Source organism: Pleurodeles waltl, chromosome 9 (assembly GCF_031143425.1).
Source record: "Pleurodeles waltl isolate 20211129_DDA chromosome 9, aPleWal1.hap1.20221129, whole genome shotgun sequence".
NCBI lineage: Eukaryota > Metazoa > Chordata > Amphibia > Caudata > Salamandridae > Pleurodeles > Pleurodeles waltl.
The window spans coordinates 160,343,014-160,363,561 of NC_090448.1; positions in this window are offsets into that span (position 1 = coordinate 160,343,014).

A 20,548-nucleotide genomic window follows, 5' to 3' on the forward strand; every position below is an offset into this window, starting at 1 on the left:
TCATGTCTAATACATTTGTTCTAAATCACAGCCAGACTCCAGATTGTTTTGTGCAATAAGTGTTTTTATTCAAGTGCTCTAAATTGGATGGGTGGTTGCATATCGGTGAGGGGTGATGGTGGAGGATTGTCCATGGCAGAGTCCAGACTATCAGTTTCACAGGTGCATTGTCCAAATGCCTGTGGGAAGTGGAGCAGGGGCAGTTTAAGTTTGGACAGGGTGACAATGTGGGACAGTGGGTTGACAATCAGGGCGGTATCCTTTGGTCTTGACATCTTACTCTGTCTTCTTCCTGGATCTCAGGGCCCACTTGCGGGGTGGTTCACCTTCTGCAGGGGGTGGGGTTCTGGTGGCCTGTTGGTCTTGTGTCGGGCCTCCTGTCCACTAGCCCCGGCGGAGGTGGTAGGCAGTTCTTGGTGCATGCTAGTGTCAGGGGCCCTTTGAGGTGCCACAGTGTCCCGCAATGTCGTGACTACCTCATTCAGGGCCACTACGATGGTACCCATGGCGGAACTGATGTTTCTTAGTTCCTCCCTGAACCCCATATACTGTTCCTCCTGCAGAAGCTGGATCTCCTGAAACCTGGGCAGGACGTCGCCATCGTCTCCTGGGAGCGGTGGTATGCTCCCATGATGGAGGAGAGGGCCTCGTGGAGATTGGGTTCCCTGGGCCTGTCCCCCCCCTGTCGCACAGCAGCCCTCCCAGTACCCCTGTTTCCCTGGGCCTCTGTCCCCTGGACCGTGTGCCCACTACCACTGCCCCCAGGTCCCTGTTGTTGTTGGGGTGGTGGGTTAGCCTGAGTTCCCTGTAGTGGTGGACACACCGCTGATTGACGTGTCCTGGGGACAGAGGTATGGGCCCGCTGGGTGGGTGCTGTGCTGGTGTTCCCAGAGGGGGGAAGGTCTACTGTGGCCTGTGTCTGTGTGAGGGGAACCGACTGTCCCGAGGTCCCAGATGGACCGGGCTGGTCATCTAGATCCAGGGAGACAGAGCTGCTGTCCTCACTGTGGGCCTCCTCTGGAGGTGGAGGGGACATTTGTGGACCCTCCTGCGCGGTGACGTGGCGTTCGGGTCCTGCAGGGGTATAAAAGTATGGTTATTGCTTCTGTGTGTGTCATAGCGTGCAATGGGTGGGTGCCCGTGTACCCCAGTGCTGGCATTCCTTTGTGGGGGCTGTTGTGATGTGGTTGGGGGGGGGGTTGTATGTGTATGTGCAGTGGGCATGCTTAGGTGATGGGTGTCCATGCTTTGTGGGCTCATGCAGGGCTAGGTGTTGGGATGGGTGGGTTGTGATGGTGAGACAGTTAGGAGTAGGATGTGATGGGGGTGAGGGTGGGGGTATGAGTTGGCATGCAGGTGGGGTGGGGGGGAGAAGTAGCTAAGATTTGCCTTACCAGAGTACATTCCTCTGCCTACTCCTGCGAGGCCCTCAGGATGCAGGATGTTCAAGACTTGCTCTTCCCATGTTGTAAATTCTGGGGGAGGAGGTGGGGGTCCGCCGCCAGTCTTCTGCACCGCGATGTTGTGCCTGGATACCATGGAACGCACCTTCCCCCGTAGGTCGTTCCACCTCTTCCTGATGTCGTCCCGATTTGTTGGGTGCTGTCCCACAGCGTTGACCCTGTCGACTATTCTTTGCCATAGCTCCATCTTCCTGGCAATGGTGGTGTGCTGCACCAGTGCCCCGAACAGCTGTGGCTCTACTCGTACAATTTCCTCCACCATGACCCTGAGTTCATCATCAGAGAACCTGGGGTGTCTTTGTGGTGCCATGGGGTGGTGTGGGTGATGTGTAGGGTGGATTGTGTGGTGCTAAGTGTGGTGATGTGTATTGTTGTGTTGTGTGAAGTGCGTGCAAATATTGCTGGGTGACAGTGAATTGGTCGTCTGGGTGCTCGGATGTCTTTTCTCGGTGCGTGTTCACGAATCTCTAGGAGTGGAGATTTGTGGGTGATGTGGGTGTGTGTTTTATATTTAATTGGGTGTGTGGGAGTGGTGTATGTATGTGTCTCAGGTGTGTGTATTTTGAATTGCCCAATGTGGTTGTATTTTGTAAGTGTGTGTGTATTTTGAGCGCAGCGGTGTGTACCGCCAATGGAATACCGCGGTTGAAAGACCGCCGCGTGGATTCGTGTGTCGTGATAGTGTGGGCGTATTTCTGTTGGCGTGACGGTGGAGGTTTGGTCATCGCCAGTTTCTCGCTGCCCTTTGGTGTGGCGGACTTTTGTGGATGTCTGTATTTTGGCGGTTTGCCTGTTGTGGGTCAGAATGACCGTGGCGGTTTACCGCGGCCGCGGCGGTGTTATGGCGGTCTTCTGAACGGCGGTAAGCGCCTTTTACTGCCGAGGTTGGAATGACCCCCTATATCTGTTTCAGCGGGCAGGGAAAATGATCTAAATATTACTCCCACCCATGGGGAGCAGCATAAGTAGGTATGGGCATGAGGGCACCCAACATTTAAAGTGGTGGGCACCAGGCGATGAGGTCCCTGGGGTGAAAAGTGGTTTGGGAAAGGGGGCAGTGTGCTCCCTCCTCCTAAAAAATCTGCCAAGCCCCAGGGATGAGTTCCCCAGGGCCAAAAGCAGCCTGGGAAGGGGGGCACTTGCCCCTCCCCCTAATAAATGCACCAGGCCCCCGGAGATGGGTTCCCAGAGCTGAAATTGGCCTGTGAATGGGGGTCATGTGCCCCCTCTCTTTAATTTGAATTAGTGGCCCTGGGAGATGTAGTCCCTAGGGCCTCTCAAGACTTGTGGGGTGGACCGTATGCACCTCACCTTTATGTTTAGAAGATACCTTGAGGATGGCGTCCAGAGGGCCTTACAAGGCTCAGAAAGGGGGACCACATGCTGCCCCCTCTGGGGTTAAGGTTCTCCCCCTTCTTCTAGCCTTATGGATCCTATAAATATGCCGTAGCTTTAGATAATTAGATCTGGTCATGGATTTGGACTGGCAGAAGCATTTAAGCCTTTTCTGCCTTGAACCTGTTGATCAAATGCTTTGTAGGCAAAAGTTAGTGCCCTGAATTTGATTTAATTAGCAATGGGCAGCCAGTGCAGTTGGCGCATGTAGGCAGACCCTGGTAAGCAAGTCAGAACCTTTAGGATTAGACGAGCTGCAGCATTTTGAATGATCTGCATGCAATGCAACAGGTAAGATGGAAAGCCCAGGTGTAAGTTATTAGCATAGTCCAATCCTCTATAATAGAATACCAACACACCATTCACATTAGAAAATAATTTTTTGCTTCTTCTGTAACCATTTTGAATATCATAATAACAATGCAGTCCTTTCAAATGATGCACAATACATAATTGCACTTAATGTGCCAATCAAGCCCAAGTAGGCATGTACCTATTATCTGTTAGTGGAAACACTTATCTCATAGTCCATTACCCACTCAACTAATCCACCATTCCCATTTTATATATACATCTTCTAAAGATGGCCTACAAACAAAAAGGTAAAGAAAAAGCTTAAATAAAAAAGTGTGTAACATGAACACATCATCATAAAAGGGACAGGGGCATCCTTTAAGAAGAAAAATCAGGGGGTTAATATAGCATCTATGAGTAAACAAAATTAATCTTGTAAATGGATAGCCATCAGTTTGGAAGTATTCAAAACTATGTATGGTGAGTATAATTATATAGCAAGATTACAGCTGTCACAATTGGAATTCTGTCACCACCTCTGGTGTGGATATCCTCTATGTCAAAGCCTAGAAATTGTAACACCACAATTACTGTTCTGCAGTTCCTGAAAATGCCAGACAACAGGATAACTTCGCTTGTTGCTGTTAATGGCTGTATAATGTTCCAGAATCTGATTTTTAATATTGTGCTACCTATGTTCCATTTTTTACAATGACACTTAAACACACAAGTAACATATGATGTGGTTTAGCAATTATTCTATGCTTGTTTATGTCTGAGATCAAATAAGTGGTGATCTCAGTAATATTTTAATGCTTTGCAATTACCATATCTTCTGAAGCCTGTATAAGTACTCATGACGCCTACAGATTTATGTGATGTTTGATAAAAATGTCTCTTTACCAAAACATACTTCAGTGATCTAGCTTGTCCCTAGTTGAGTGAGTTGAGGGATAAGGAGTCATCTTGATAATTAGAGTGGTTTCAGTGCTTACGATGTTCCAATTATGATCCATGATTTTAAGCTACTGTTGGGCTTGTTCACTATATACTTCTTTCACCCTAACCTTTTCACCTATATTAACCTATTCAGAATCAGTAACTTTTGCATTATGTTGCTCTGTACTTTAAGTACCTCAAAAACAATTTCTCATTAGCATTTGCTCTTTCTCAATAAACATGTCAGTATTGTAGCTCCTCTGTGCCTGCAGGAGTTCACCATACAGGCTGTTCCAATTGAGGCATGGCGGGTAGCTACTGTCACATAAAGTAAACTATTTCTTGCAGCAGGCTTTCCTACACAATTGTGTCTCTTGATGGTCACCAGATACACTGATATTCAAATATAAGAAGTCAATCTCAACATTGCTAATTACATTATGCATGCGCAAAAATTCCTAGAGCACACATGAGTCATTGATATATTACAACGGTGGTACATTACTGTCAGTGTCTTCAGACAATTCTACAAACCAGACAATTTGTTGCTCCCACACCCCCATGTATAAGGTGGCATAACATGGGGAAAAGCAAGAGCCCAATGTCTTTCCTTGCAGCTGTTTGTAAAAAGCATCGTGAAAAAGAAATGTTTTGTTATACAAGCAAAATTCTAACACCTGAAAATGCAAGTTTATATTATCAACGTGACGTAAAGAATATGACTTTAACAAAAATATACACACATTAATAATGTGTTCTTGTATGATACTGGCCTAGAAGAAAGTCACAGCAATGGCAAGAATACACTAATGTTCCATTGTATCCCTTATTAATGATCAGGGGCGGCACCTTCACTATGGCGGAGGAGTGTCGCCCCCCACACGCCTGCAGTAGCAGCTGAAAAACATTTACAGTAAAATATAATAAACTATGTTTATTATATTTTTTCTGCAAAAGGGACAGGGCCACTTCCGTGACAGGGGCATCTCGTGCCGGCCAAACTTACATGCGCTGTAGACTCTGTCCAACCCGGCAATGCAGTGCGGGATTGGAGAGCAGGCAGAGGCTCCCACGGTGCCTGGCTGGGCGCTCCGTCCAATCCTACTGCTGCTTTCATGCTGCCAGCAGCATGAAAGCAGCATTAGGATTGGAGCAGGGAAGGCTGGGAGCCTGAGCCTTTCCTGCAGATGAGGAGCGGTTTATAGGTGGCGTAGCAAAACAGGTACGTTTTTTATAATGTATTCATTTTTTTGGCTTGTGCCCCCCCCTTTTTCCTCCCGCGAGCTCCGACTGTATATGATGTTAGGTTCGTTATATGGGGCATAAAAAGAGATAAAATATTTTTGAAATTGCCATGAAGTGGATGCCGCCATGGGCTCACCCGTTGCTTGTGTATGTTCTTATGTACTTTGGGTAAGAAGTAGAAGGTAGGGAGAGTGAGGTGATCTTTTATTCAAAAACAGACAACAGGCTTCTTCATACTTGATCAAACCTTTGTCCCACCCATTTCCCCAATTTAGTATAACATTGTGTAGAACCTCACAGTGTACATGCTTATCTATCCTGCAATAGTATGCAACATCACTCAATTGTTGTTCAGCTTCAGCAACATACATGATAGCTTTTAACTAATGATATAAAGTCAGCTTCTTAAAATAGGTTGCCCTTAATTTCTTTAAATCTGAGATTACTTTTGATTAGAAGATATTAAATTCATCATGAGACATTTAGGAGACAAAGTTAGATTTGAGCCTCAAACCACTCTCAACACTGATGTTGGTACTTTTATCCAGTTCTTCTAGAATGTCTGCTTGTGTGTATTGTCCTAGTGAAACCTAACTTTCATTCTCTAGTTCTTAAATGTTATGTAAGTCACTATCATTGATCAGATAATATGAAGATTTGCCAGGTTTCAGTGTATGATATTTAATTAGTTTGAGCGTCCTACAAAACCTAAAAATGTCAATACATGATATTTTAGACATGAAGAGAGTTCTAGACTTGAATTTCTAGTCTCCTCCTAGGTTTAGATATGTTAAGATACATTTGCTACAGTTGTTTAGGTGGTATTAAATTCTGGCTATTTCTTTCTCTTGTCAGCCTCTTCTGCCAATTTCATTCTGTTTTTCGGATCTCTTTTTTATTTCTTGCATCTTTACCATACCCCACATTTTCTTCCTCTTCCTCTGTCTTCCTTGCCTTCCTATTCCTGTATCACTCAGTATTCATCTAAAAAAGTCTTGGGGCAAATATGGTCATCATTGTTATCTGCGGAGTCAATCAAATCCACTTCAGAAGTGCTGATGCTTTGTTCCAATGTGTGAGTCAATAGGACATTAGAAGTACACCGATTGGAATTGAAATATGTAATCACTTTCGATACCCCTATACCTACAGTTCGAAACTCTGATGAGAAAATGCCTGTCCTTTTAGAATATGTGAATGTATATAAACATAGTATTGAGAGAAGTATTTGGCACTGATCTCCAGCCCACCTCCACAAACTATTTGTTGAATAATGAGCCACACCTACTTTCTTAACATTTTTTTAACCTTTTTAATCTTAATAGGGATAAACATACTGCACATTTGAATTGGCCCACTGAGGCAGGACTACATAATGACTTCCCAGTACCTAAGATATCGGAATTAGCTCACTAGAGTGGGCCCTAGTTACCACTTACCTATATGTAGGATATACTAGGCTCACTACTAAATGTCCCTTATTCAAAAGGTAGACCAACAGAATGGACAAACATGGAGCAGGCACATATATACTGTACATCACAATTGACCCACTGGACAGAACTGTAGCATGATTTTGCTGCACCTAAGATATTACATCAGGTTTCCTATGTATCTGCCCTAACACTTAATGTGTGGATAAAAGTGGTTCGGATTGGCTTACCCAACAGCAGTATCCCAGTTATTAGCTGGATAGTCATTTAAAAGATATCTGTCTCTGACATCACTGACATGCTCACTGGGGCAGCATGAACTTAAGAGGCATGTGGCTTGATTACATTTGCACAAAATATATTATCTGGACAATACATTTATTAATACCCATCTGGGGCAGCATAAGATTTTGGTTATGTTTGCTGTGTATACAATAGACTATCTAAGAGATTCATTTAACCTGCAATGTGTTTGCACAATGCAATTTACAATAATGCGGGCCACTTAACGTGTAATCATTAGTGAGATAGACACTTTTGGTATGCCACATTAAACAACCATAGCCACATGGGTAATAGGAACTCACATGCTAACCAACTAACATGTGAAGTGTATTTTTTAGATACCAGTGATTAAACAACACCTTTGGCTTGAATCATTGTTTAGTGTTTGCACAAATGTGCATCATCATATTCTTCATAATACTGTTTGCCAATATTTTAATATGTCTGTCATTGTGATATTCTTAAAGACTACTCACATGAGTCCTTTGTATGTGGTCATTGCACCGGATGTAATTGTATGTATTTCACTAAATGGCTCACTCTTTGACCTGTGAACAAGGCTTATGCCAAAGCACATCAGGACTTGAATGTCCCTCCTACTTAACCCTCCCTAAACTCCTCTGATTAAGTAATAAATATGTCCCTTTTTCCCAGGCACTCGCCGCCCCCCACATTTACTACTAAGTAGTGATTGTACATGTGTGAGCATCTCCCATAGGAAAGACAGGACAGGGGGAGGTGGAGATTCACACTTGAAGGTTTGTGAATTGCATTTTTAGTACATAGTACCACTGTAGTGCTACTTTACACATTACAAAATGCAGTATGTGAATCGGACCCCACATGTAAAAAGTTACTAGTAGTACCTTTACACTCATAAATCCAGTTGTAGGAGGCCTCAGTGCCTGATGTAAAAGGTTAGAGACTTGTAAGTCTCTACAGGGTGTAAATACACACTCAAAATGGTGAATAGCAAAAATGTGGATTGCAAATAGCAAAGAAATGTACAGTTACATTTTGGTGTAGTATGAAATAGACATATGTAAGTAAATATACAGTAACATGCAGAGAGAATCTTCCTTTCTTCTAAAGGACTACAGCGGGCAAAAAGAAACACATTGCTATACATCCCTCCTTTGTGCTTGCACATTTTACTTTTGAAATAACAGAATATGAGAAGATAAAAAGTTTAAAATGCAGCAATAATCATGCTGTGTGACCTGTTTAGCACTTTGTTTTTTGGTTCTGGTAGCAGACATAGTGATGTCACAATCCAACTGCAGTAAGTTATTTTAATTTAGCAGCTACGACTGTTTCTTATTAGAAACATAATAAATGTGCCTTTTCTGCAGGAGGATGGTCCAGATGGTGGTGTTGTAGCAGCTGTGGAGCCTGTGGAGAGTGAAGAGGAGGGAGCCGAAGAGGACGACATAGAGAACAGGAACACAGTAATACAGCAGTATTTTCAGTGACACACAGGTAAGAGTAGACACCGGCATATTACATTTACTTAAAGACTCCTACTTCTCTACTGTCTGACTTTTTCCCCCAGTGTATGGTAACTGTGTTGTGACTTTCCCTTCCGTTTTCAGAGCTGTGGGTCCCACTGCGTGACATCTGCTTTGTTTCCCCATGGACTACAGCTGTGTGACAGCGGTTTGTTACCATCACAATGTGAATGAACATTTTGGTACGGTCATGTCTAATACATTTGTTCTAAATCACAGCCAGACTCCAGATTGTTTTGTGCAATAAGTGTTTTTATTCAAGTGCTCTAAATTGGATGGGTGGTTGCATATCGGTGAGGGGTGATGGTGGAGGATTGTCCATGGCAGAGTCCAGACTATCAGTTTCACAGGTGCATTGTCCAAATGCCTGTGGGAAGTGGAGCAGGGGCAGTTTAAGTTTGGACAGGGTGACAATGTGGGACAGTGGGTTGACAATCAGGGCGGTATCCTTTGGTCTTGACATCTTACTCTGTCTTCTTCCTGGATCTCAGGGCCCACTTGCGGGGTGGTTCACCTTCTGCAGGGGGTGGGGTTCTGGTGGCCTGTTGGTCTTGTGTCGGGCCTCCTGTCCACTAGCCCCGGCGGAGGTGGTAGGCAGTTCTTGGTGCATGCTAGTGTCAGGGGCCCTTTGAGGTGCCACAGTGTCCCGCAATGTCGTGACTACCTCATTCAGGGCCACTACGATGGTACCCATGGCGGAACTGATGTTTCTTAGTTCCTCCCTGAACCCCATATACTGTTCCTCCTGCAGAAGCTGGATCTCCTGAAACCTGGGCAGGACCGTCACCATCGTCTCCTGGGAGCGGTGGTATGCTCCCATGATGGAGGAGAGGGCCTCGTGGAGATTGGGTTCCCTGGGCCTGTCCCCCCCCTGTCGCACAGCAGCCCTCCCAGTACCCCTGTTTCCCTGGGCCTCTGTCCCCTTGACCGTGTGCCCACTACCACTGCCCCCAGGTCCCTGTTGTTGTTGGGGTGGTGGGTTAGCCTGAGTTCCCTGTAGTGGTGGACACACCGCTGATTGACGTGTCCTGGGGACAGAGGTATGGGCCCGCTGGGTGGGTGCTGTGCTGGTGTTCCCAGAGGGGGGAAGGTCTACTGTGGCCTGTGTCTGTGTGAGGGGAACCGACTGTCCCGAGGTCCCAGATGGACCGGGCTGGTCATCTAGATCCAGGGAGACAGAGCTGCTGTCCTCACTGTGGGCCTCCTCTGGAGGTGGAGGGGACATTTGTGGACCCTCCTGCGCGGTGACGTGGCGTTCGGGTCCTGCAGGGGTATAAAAGTATGGTTATTGCTTCTGTGTGTGTCATAGCGTGCAATGGGTGGGTGCCCGTGTACCCCAGTGCTGGCATTCCTTTGTGGGGGCTGTTGTGATGTGGTTGGGGGGGGGGGGTTGTATGTGTATGTGCAGTGGGCATGCTTAGGTGATGGGTGTCCATGCTTTGTGGACTCATGCAGGGCTAGGTGTTGGGATGGGTGGGTTGTGATGGTGAGACAGTTAGGAGTAGGATGTGATGGGGGTGAGGGTGGGGGTATGAGTTGGCATGCAGGTGGGGTGGGGGGAGAAGTAGCTAAGATTTGCCTTACCAGAGTACATTCCTCCGCCTACTCCTGCGAGGCCCTCAGGATGTTCAAGACTTGCTCTTCCCATGTTGTAAATTCTGGGGGAGGAGGTGGGGGTCCGCCGCCAGTCTTCTGCACCGCGATGTTGTGCCTGGATACCATGGAACGCACCTTCCCCCGTAGGTCGTTCCACCTCTTCCTGATGTCGTCCCGATTTGTTGGGTGCTGTCCCACAGCGTTGACCCTGACGACTATTCTTTGCCATAGCTCCATCTTCCTGGCAATGGTGGTGTGCTGCACCTGTGCCCCGAACAGCTGTGGCTCTACTCGTACAATTTCCTCCACCATGACCCTGAGTTCATCATCAGAGAACCTGGGGTGTCTTTGTGGTGCCATGGGGTGGTGTGGGTGATGTGTAGGGTGGATTGTGTGGTGCTAAGTGTGGTGATGTGTATTGTTGTGTTGTGTGAAGTGCGTGCAAATATTGCTGGGTGACAGTGAATTGGTCGTCTGGGTGCTCGGATGTCTTTTCTCGGTGCGTGTTCACGAATCTCTAGGAGTGGAGATTTGTGGGTGATGTGGGTGTGTGTTTTATATTTAATTGGGTGTGTGGGAGTGGTGTATGTATGTGTCTCAGGTGTGTGTATTTTGAATTGCCCAATGTGGTTGTATTTTGTAAGTGTGTGTGTATTTTGAGCGCAGCGGTGTGTACCGCCAATGGAATACCGCGGTTGAAAGACCGCCGCGTGGATTCGTGTGTCGTGATAGTGTGGGCGTATTTCTGTTGGCGTGACGGTGGAGCTTTGGTCATCGCCAGTTTCTCGCTGCCCTTTGGTGTGGCGGACTTTTGTGGATGTCTGTATTTTGGCGGTTTGCCTGTTGTGGGTCAGAATGACCGTGGCGGTTTACCGCGGCCGCGGCGGTGTTATGGCGGTCTTCTGAACGGCGGTAAGCGCCTTTTACTGCCGAGGTTGGAATGACCCCCTATATCTGTTTCAGCGGGCAGGGAAAATGATCTAAATATTACTCCCACCCATGGGGAGCAGCATAAGTAGGTATGGGCATGAGGGCACCCAACATTTAAAGTGGTGGGCACCAGGCGATGAGGTCCCTGGGGTGAAAAGTGGTTTGGGAAAGGGGGCAGTGTGCTCCCTCCTCCTAAAAAATCTGCCAAGCCCCAGGGATGAGTTCCCCAGGGCCAAAAGCAGCCTGGGAAGGGGGGCACTTGCCCCTCCCCCTAATAAATGCACCAGGCCCCCGGAGATGGGTTCCCAGAGCTGAAATTGGCCTGTGAATGGGGGTCATGTGCCCCCTCTCTTTAATTTGAATTAGTGGCCCTGGGAGATGTAGTCCCTAGGGCCTCTCAAGACTTGTGGGGTGGACCGTATGCACCTCACCTTTATGTTTAGAAGATACCTTGAGGATGGCGTCCAGAGGGCCTTACAAGGCTCAGAAAGGGGGACCACATGCTGCCCCCTCTGGGGTTAAGGTTCTCCCCCTTCTTCTAGCCTTATGGATCCTATAAATATGCCGTAGCTTTAGATAATTAGATCTGGTCATGGATTTGGACTGGCAGAAGCATTTAAGCCTTTTCTGCCTTGATCCTGTTGATCAAATGCTTTGTAGGCAAAAGTTAGTGCCCTGAATTTGATTTAATTAGCAATGGGCAGCCAGTGCAGTTGGCGCATGTAGGCAGACCCTGGTAAGCAAGCCAGAACCTTTAGGATTAGACGAGCTGCAGCATTTTGAATGATCTGCATGCAATGCAACAGGTAAGATGGAAAGCCCAGGTGTAAGTTATTAGCATAGTCCAATCCTCTATAATAGAATACCAACACACCATTCACATTAGAAAATAATTTTTTGCTTCTTCTGTAACCATTTTGAATATCATAATAACAATGCAGTCCTTTCAAATGATGCACAATACATAATTGCACTTAATGTGCCAATCAAGCCCAAGTAGGCATGTACCTATTATCTGTTAGTGGAAACACTTATCTCATGGTCCATTACCCACTCAACTAATCCACCATTCCCATTTTATATATACATCTTCTAAAGATGGCCTACAAACAAAAAGGTAAAGAAAAAGCTTAAATAAAAAAGTGTGTAACATGAACACATCATCATAAAAGGGACAGGGGCATCCTTTAAGAAGAAAAATCAGGGGATTAATATAGCATCTATGAGTAAACAAAATTAATCTTGTAAATGGATAGCCATCAGTTTGGAAGTATTCAAAACTATGTATGGTGAGTATAATTATATAGCAAGATTACAGCTGTCACAATTGGAATTCTGTCACCACCTCTGGTGTGGATATCCTCTATGTCAAAGCCTAGAAATTGTAACACCACAATTACTGTTCTGCAGTTCCTGAAAATGCCAGACAACAGGATAACTTCGCTTGTTGCTGTTAATGGCTGTATAATGTTCCAGAATCTGATTTTTAATATTGTGCTACCTATGTTCCATTTTTTACAATGACACTTAAACACACAAGTAACATATGATGTGGTTTAGCAATTATTCTATGCTTGTTTATGTCTGAGATCAAATAAGTGGTGATCTCAGTAATATTTTAATGCTTTGCAATTACCATATCTTCTGAAGCCTGTATAAGTACTCATGACGCCTACAGATTTATGTGATGTTTGATAAAAATGTCTCTTTACCAAAACATACTTCAGTGATCTAGCTTGTCCCTAGTTGAGTGAGTTGAGGGATAAGGAGTCATCTTGATAATTAGAGTGGTTTCAGTGCTTACGATGTTCCAATTATGATCCATGATTTTAAGCTACTGTTGGGCTTGTTCACTATATACTTCTTTCACCCTAACCTTTTCACCTATATTAACCTATTCAGAATCAGTAACTTTTGCATTATGTTGCTCTGTACTTTAAGTACCTCAAAAACAATTTCTCATTAGCATTTGCTCTTTCTCAATAAACATGTCAGTATTGTAGCTCCTCTGTGCCTGCAGGAGTTCACCATACAGGCTGTTCCAATTGAGGCATGGCGGGTAGCTACTGTCACATAAAGTAAACTATTTCTTGCAGCAGGCTTTCCTACACAATTGTGTCTCTTGATGGTCACCAGATACACTGATATTCAAATATAAGAAGTCAATCTCAACATTGCTAATTACATTATGCATGCGCAAAAATTCCTAGAGCACACATGAGTCATTGATATATTACAACGGTGGTACATTACTGTCAGTGTCTTCAGACAATTCTACAAACCAGACAATTTGTTGCTCCCACACCCCCATGTATAAGGTGGCATAACATGGGGAAAAGCAAGAGCCCAATGTCTTTCCTTGCAGCTGTTTGTAAAAAGCATCGTGAAAAAGAAATGTTTTGTTATACAAGCAAAATTCTAACACCTGAAAATGCAAGTTTATATTATCAACGTGACGTAAAGAATATGACTTTAACAAAAATATACACACATTAATAATGTGTTCTTGTATGATACTGGCCTAGAAGAAAGTCACAGCAATGGCAAGAATACACTAATGTTCCATTGTATCCCTTATTAATGATCAGGGGCGGCACCTTCACTATGGCGGAGGAGTGTCGCCCCCCACACGCCTGCAGTAGCAGCTGAAAAACATTTACAGTAAAATATAATAAACTATGTTTATTATATTTTTTCTGCAAAAGGGACAGGGCCACTTCCGTGACAGGGGCATCTCGTGCCGGCCAAACTTACATGCGCTGTAGACTCTGTCCAACCCGGCAATGCAGTGCGGGATTGGAGAGCAGGCAGAGGCTCCCACGGTGCCTGGCTGGGCGCTCCGTCCAATCCTACTGCTGCTTTCATGCTGCCAGCAGCATGAAAGCAGCATTAGGATTGGAGCAGGGAAGGCTGGGAGCCTGAGCCTTTCCTGCAGATGAGGAGCGGTTTATAGGTGGCGTAGCAAAACAGGTACGTTTTTTATAATGTATTCATTTTTTTGGCTTGTGCCCCCCCCTTTTTCCTCCCGCGAGCTCCGACTGTATATGATGTTAGGTTCGTTATATGGGGCATAAAAAGAGATAAAATATTTTTGAAATTGCCATGAAGTGGATGCCGCCATGGGCTCACCCGTTGCTTGTGTATGTTCTTATGTACTTTGGGTAAGAAGTAGAAGGTAGGGAGAGTGAGGTGATCTTTTATTCAAAAACAGACAACAGGCTTCTTCATACTTGATCAAACCTTTGTCCCACCCATTTCCCCAATTTAGTATAACATTGTGTAGAACCTCACAGTGTACATGCTTATCTATCCTGCAATAGTATGCAACATCACTCAATTGTTGTTCAGCTTCAGCAACATACATGATAGCTTTTAACTAATGATATAAAGTCAGCTTCTTAAAATAGGTTGCCCTTAATTTCTTTAAATCTGAGATTACTTTTGATTAGAAGATATTAAATTCATCATGAGACATTTAGGAGACAAAGTTAGATTTGAGCCTCAAACCACTCTCAACACTGATGTTGGTACTTTTATCCAGTTCTTCTAGAATGTCTGCTTGTGTGTATTGTCCTAGTGAAACCTAACTTTCATTCTCTAGTTCTTAAATGTTATGTAAGTCACTATCATTGATCAGATAATATGAAGATTTGCCAGGTTTCAGTGTATGATATTTAATTAGTTTGAGCGTCCTACAAAACCTAAAAATGTCAATACATGATATTTTAGACATGAAGAGAGTTCTAGACTTGAATTTCTAGTCTCCTCCTAGGTTTAGATATGTTAAGATAAATTTGCTACAGTTGTTTAGGTGGTATTAAATTCTGGCTATTTCTTTCTCTTGTCAGCCTCTTCTGCCAATTTCATTCTGTTTTTCGGATCTCTTTTTTATTTCTTGCATCTTTACCATACCCCACATTTTCTTCCTCTTCCTCTGTCTTCCTTGCCTTCCTATTCCTGTATCACTCAGTATTCATCTAAAAAAGTCTTGGGGCAAATATGGTCATCATTGTTATCTGCGGAGTCAATCAAATCCACTTCAGAAGTGCTGATGCTTTGTTCCAATGTGTAAGTCAATAGGACATTAGAAGTACACCGATTGGAATTGAAATATATAATCACTTTCGATACCCCTATACCTACAGATCGAAACTCTGATGAGAAAATGCCTGTCTTTTTAGAATATGTGAATGTATATAAACATAGTATTGAGAGAAGTATTTGGCACTGATCTCCAGCCCACCTCCACAAACTATTTGTTGAATAATGAGCCACACCTACTTTCTTAACATTTTTTTAACCTTTTTAATCTTAATAGGGATAAACATACTGCACATTTGAATTGGCCCACTGAGGCAGGACTACATAATGACTTCCCAGTACCTAAGATATCGGAATTAGCTCACTAGAGTGGGCCCTAGTTACCACTTACCTATATGTAGGATATACTAGGCTCACTACTAAATGTCCCTTATTCAAAAGGTAGACCAACAGAATGGACAAACATGGAGCAGGCACATATATACTGTACATCACAATTGACCCACTGGACAGAACTGTAGCATGATTTTGCTGCACCTAAGATATTACATCAGGTTTCCTATGTATCTGCCCTAACACTTAATGTGTGGATAAAAGTGGTTCGGATTGGCTTACCCAACAGCAGTATCCCAGTTATTAGCTGGATAGTCATTTAAAAGATATCTGTCTCTGACATCACTGACATGCTCACTGGGGCAGCATGAACTTAAGAGGCATGTGGCTTGATTACATTTGCACAAAATATATTATCTGGACAATACATTTATTAATACCCATCTGGGGCAGCATAAGATTTTGGTTATGTTTGCTGTGTATACAATAGACTATCTAAGAGATTCATTTAACCTGCAATGTGTTTGCACAATGCAATTTACAATAATGCGGGCCACTTAACGTGTAATCATTAGTGAGATAGACACTTTTGGTATGCCACATTAAACAACCATAGCCACATGGGTAATAGGAACTCACATGCTAACCAACTAACATGTGAAGTGTATTTTTTAGATACCAGTGATTAAACAACACCTTTGGCTTGAATCATTGTTTAGTGTTTGCACAAATGTGCATCATCATATTCTTCATAATACTGTTTGCCAATATTTTAATATGTCTGTCATTGTGATATTCTTAAAGACTACTCACATGAGTCCTTTGTATGTGGTGGTTGCACCGGATGTAATTGTATGTATTTCACTAAATGGCTCACTCTTTGACCTGTGAACAAGGCTTATGCCAAAGCACATCAGGACTTGAATGTCCCTCCTACTTAACCCTCCCTAAACTCCTCTGATTAAGTAATAAATATGTCCCTTTTTCCCAGGCACTCGCCGCCCCCCACATTTACTACTAAGTAGTGATTGTACATGTGTGAGCATCTCCCATAGGAAAGACAGGACAGGGGGAGGTGGAGATTCACACTTGAAGGTTTGTGAATTGCATTTTTAGTACATAGTACCACTGTAGTGCTACTTTACACATTACAAAATGCAGTATGTGAATCGGACCCCACATGTAAAAAGTTACTAGTAGTACCTTTACACTCATAAATCCAGTTGTAGGAGGCCTCAGTGCCTGATGTAAAAGGTTAGAGACTTGTAAGTCTCTACAGGGTGTAAATACACACTCAAAATGGTGAATAGCAAAAATGTGGATTGCAAATAGCAAAGAAATGTACAGTTACATTTTGGTGTAGTATGAAATAGACATATGTAAGTAAATATACAGTAACATGCAGAGAGAATCTTCCTTTCTTCTAAAGGACTACAGCGGGCAAAAAGAAACACATTGCTATACATCCCTCCTTTGTGCTTGCACATTTTACTTTTGAAATAACAGAATATGAGAAGATAAAAAGTTTAAAATGCAGCAATAATCATGCTGTGTGACCTGTTTAGCACTTTGTTTTTTGGTTCTGGTAGCAGACATAGTGATGTCACAATCCAACTGCAGTAAGTTATTTTAATTTAGCAGCTACGACTGTTTCTTATTAGAAACATAATAAATTTGCCTTTTCTGCAGGAGGATGGTCCAGATGGTGGTGTTGTAGCAGCTGTGGAGCCTGTGGAGAGTGAAGAGGAGGGAGCCGAAGAGGACGACATAGAGAACAGGAACACAGTAATACAGCAGTATTTTCAGTGACACACAGGTAAGAGTAGACACCGGCATATTACATTTACTTAAAGACTCCTACTTCTCTACTGTCTGACTTTTTCCCCCAGTGTATGGTAACTGTGTTGTGACTTTCCCTTCCGTTTTCAGAGCTGTGGGTCCCACTGCGTGACATCTGCTTTGTTTCCCCATGGACTACAGCTGTGTGACAGCGGTTTGTTACCATCACAATGTGAATGAACATTTTGGTACGGTCATGTCTAATACATTTGTTCTAAATCACAGCCAGACTCCAGATTGTTTTGTGCAATAAGTGTTTTTATTCAAGTGCTCTAAATTGGATGGGTGGTTGCATATCGGTGAGGGGTGATGGTGGAGGATTGTCCATGGCAGAGTCCAGACTATCAGTTTCACAGGTGCATTGTCCAAATGCCTGTGGGAAGTGGAGCAGGGGCAGTTTAAGTTTGGACAGGGTGACAATGTGGGGCAGTGGGTTGACAATCAGGGTGGTATCCTTTGGTCTTGACATCTTACTCTGTCTTCTTCCTGGATCTCAGGGCCCACTTGCGGGGTGGTTCACCTTCTGCAGGGGGTGGGGTTCTGGTGGCCTGTTGGTCTTGTGTCGGGCCTCCTGTCCACTAGCCCCGGCGGAGGTGGTAGGCAGTTCTTGGTGCATGCTAGTGTCAGGGGCCCTTTGAGGTGCCACAGTGTCCCGCAATGTTGTGACTACCTCATTCAGGGCCACTACGATGGTACCCATGGTGGAACTGATGTTTCTTAGTTCCTCCCTGAACCCCATATACTGTTCCTCCTGCAGAAGCTGGATCTCCTGAAACCTGGCCAGGACCGTCGCCATCGTCTCCTGGGAGCGGTGGTATGCTCCCATGATGGAGGAGAGGGCCTCGTGGAGATTGGGTTCCCTGGGCCTGTCCCCCCCCTGTCGCACAGCAGCCCTCCCAGTACCCCTGTTTCCCTGGGCCTCTGTCCCCTTGACAGTGTGCCCACTACCACTGCCCCCAGGTCCCTGTTGTTGTTGGGGTGGTGGGTTAGCCTGAGTTCCCTGTAGTGGTGGACACACCGCTGATTGACGTGTCCTGGGGACAGAGGTATGGGCCCGCTGGGTGGGTGCTGTGCTGGTGTTCCCAGAGGGGGGAAGGTCTACTGTGGCCTGTGTCTGTGTGAGGGGAACCGACTGTCCCGAGGTCCCAGATGGACCGGGCTGGTCATCTAGATCCAGGGAGACAGAGCTGCTGTCCTCACTGTGGGCCTCCTCTGGAGGTGGAGGGGACATTTGTGGACCCTCCTGCGCAGTGACGTGGCGTTCGGGTCCTGCATGGGTATAAAAGTATGGTTATTGCTTCTGTGTGTGTCATAGCGTGCAATGGGTGGGTGCCCGTGTACCCCAGTGCTGGCATTCCTTTGTGGGGGCTGTTGTGATGTGGTTGGGGGGGGGTTGTATGTGTATGTGCAGTGGGCATGCTTAGGTGATGGGTGTCCATGCTTTGTGGACTCATGCAGGGCTAGGTGTTGGGATGGGTGGGTTGTGATGGTGAGACAGTTAGGAGTAGGATGTGATGGGGGTGAGGGTGGGGGTATGAGTTGGCATGCAGGTGGGGTGGGGGGGAGAAGTAGCTAAGATTTGCCTTACCAGAGTACATTCCTCCGCCTACTCCTGCGAGGCCCTCAGGATGCAGGATGTTCAAGACTTGCTCTTCCCATGTTGTAAATTCTGGGGGAGGAGGTGGGGGTCCGCCGCCAGTCTTCTGCACCGCGATGTTGTGCCTGGATACCATGGAACGCACCTTCCCCCGTAGGTCGTTCCACCTCTTCCTGATGTCGTCCCGATTTGTTGGGTGCTGTCCCACAGCGTTGACCCTGTCGACTATTCTTTGCCATAGCTCCATCTTCCTGGCAATGGTGGTGTGCTGCACCTGTGCCCCGAACAGCTGTGGCTCTACTCGTACAATTTCCTCCACCATGACCCTGAGTTCATCATCAGAGAACCTGGGGTGTCTTTGTGGTGCCATGGGGTGGTGTGGGTGATGTGTAGGGTGGATTGTGTGGTGCTAAGTGTGGTGATGTGTATTGTTGTGTTGTGTGAAGTGCGTGCAAATATTGCTGGGTGACAGTGAATTGGTCGTCTGGGTGCTCGGATGTCTTTTCTCGGTGCGTGTTCACGAATCTCTAGGAGTGGAGATTTGTGGGTGATGTGGGTGTGTGTTTTATATTTAATTGGGTGTGTGGGAGTGGTGTATGTATGTGTCTCAGGTGTGTGTATTTTGAATTGCCCAATGTGGTTGTATTTTGTAAGTGTTTGTGTATTTTGAGCGCAGTGGTGTGTACCGCCAATGGAATACCGCGGTTGAAAGACCGCCGCGTGGATTCGTGTGTCGTGATAGTGTGGGCGTATTTCTGTTGGCGTGACGGTGGAGGTTTGGTCATCGCCAGTTTCTCGCTGCCCTTTGGTGTGGCGGACTTTTGTGGATGTCTGTATTTTGGCGGTTTGCCTGTTGTGGGTTAGAATGACCGTGGCGGTTTACCGCGGCGGTGTTATGGCGGTCTTCTGAACGGCGGTAAGCGCCTTTTACTGCCGAGGTTGGAATGACCCCCTATATCTGTTTCAGCGGGCAGGGAAAATGATCTAAATATTACTCCCACCCATGGGGAGCAGCATAAGTAGGTATGGGCATGAGGGCACCCAACATTTAAAGTGGTGGGCACCAGGCGATGAGGTCCCTGGGGAGAAAAGTGGTTTGGGAAAGGGGGCAGTGTGCTCCCTCCTCCTAAAAAATCAGCCAAGCCCCAGGGATGAGTTCCCCAGGGCCAAAAGCAGCCTGGGAAGGGGGGCACTTGCCCCTCCCCCTAATAAATGCACCAGGCCCCCGGAGATGGGTTCCCAGAGCTGAAATTGGCCTGTGAATGGGGGTCATGTGCCCCCTCTCTTTAATTTGAATTAGTGGCCCTGGGAGATGTAGTCCCTAGGGCCTCTCAAGACTTGTGGGGTGGACCGTATGCACCTCACCTTTATGTTTAGAAGATACCTTGAGGATGGCGTCCAGAGGGCCTTACAAGGCTCAGAAAGGGGGACCACATGCTGCCCCCTCTGGGGTTAAGGTTCTCCCCCTTCTTGTAGCCTTATGGATCCTATAAATATGCCGTAGCTTTAGATAATTAGATCTGGTCATGGATTTGGACTGGCAGAAGCATTTAAGCCTTTTCTGCCTTGATCCTGTTGATCAAATGCTTTGTAGGCAAAAGTTAGTGCCCTGAATTTGATTTAATTAGCAATGGGCAGCCAGTGCAGTTG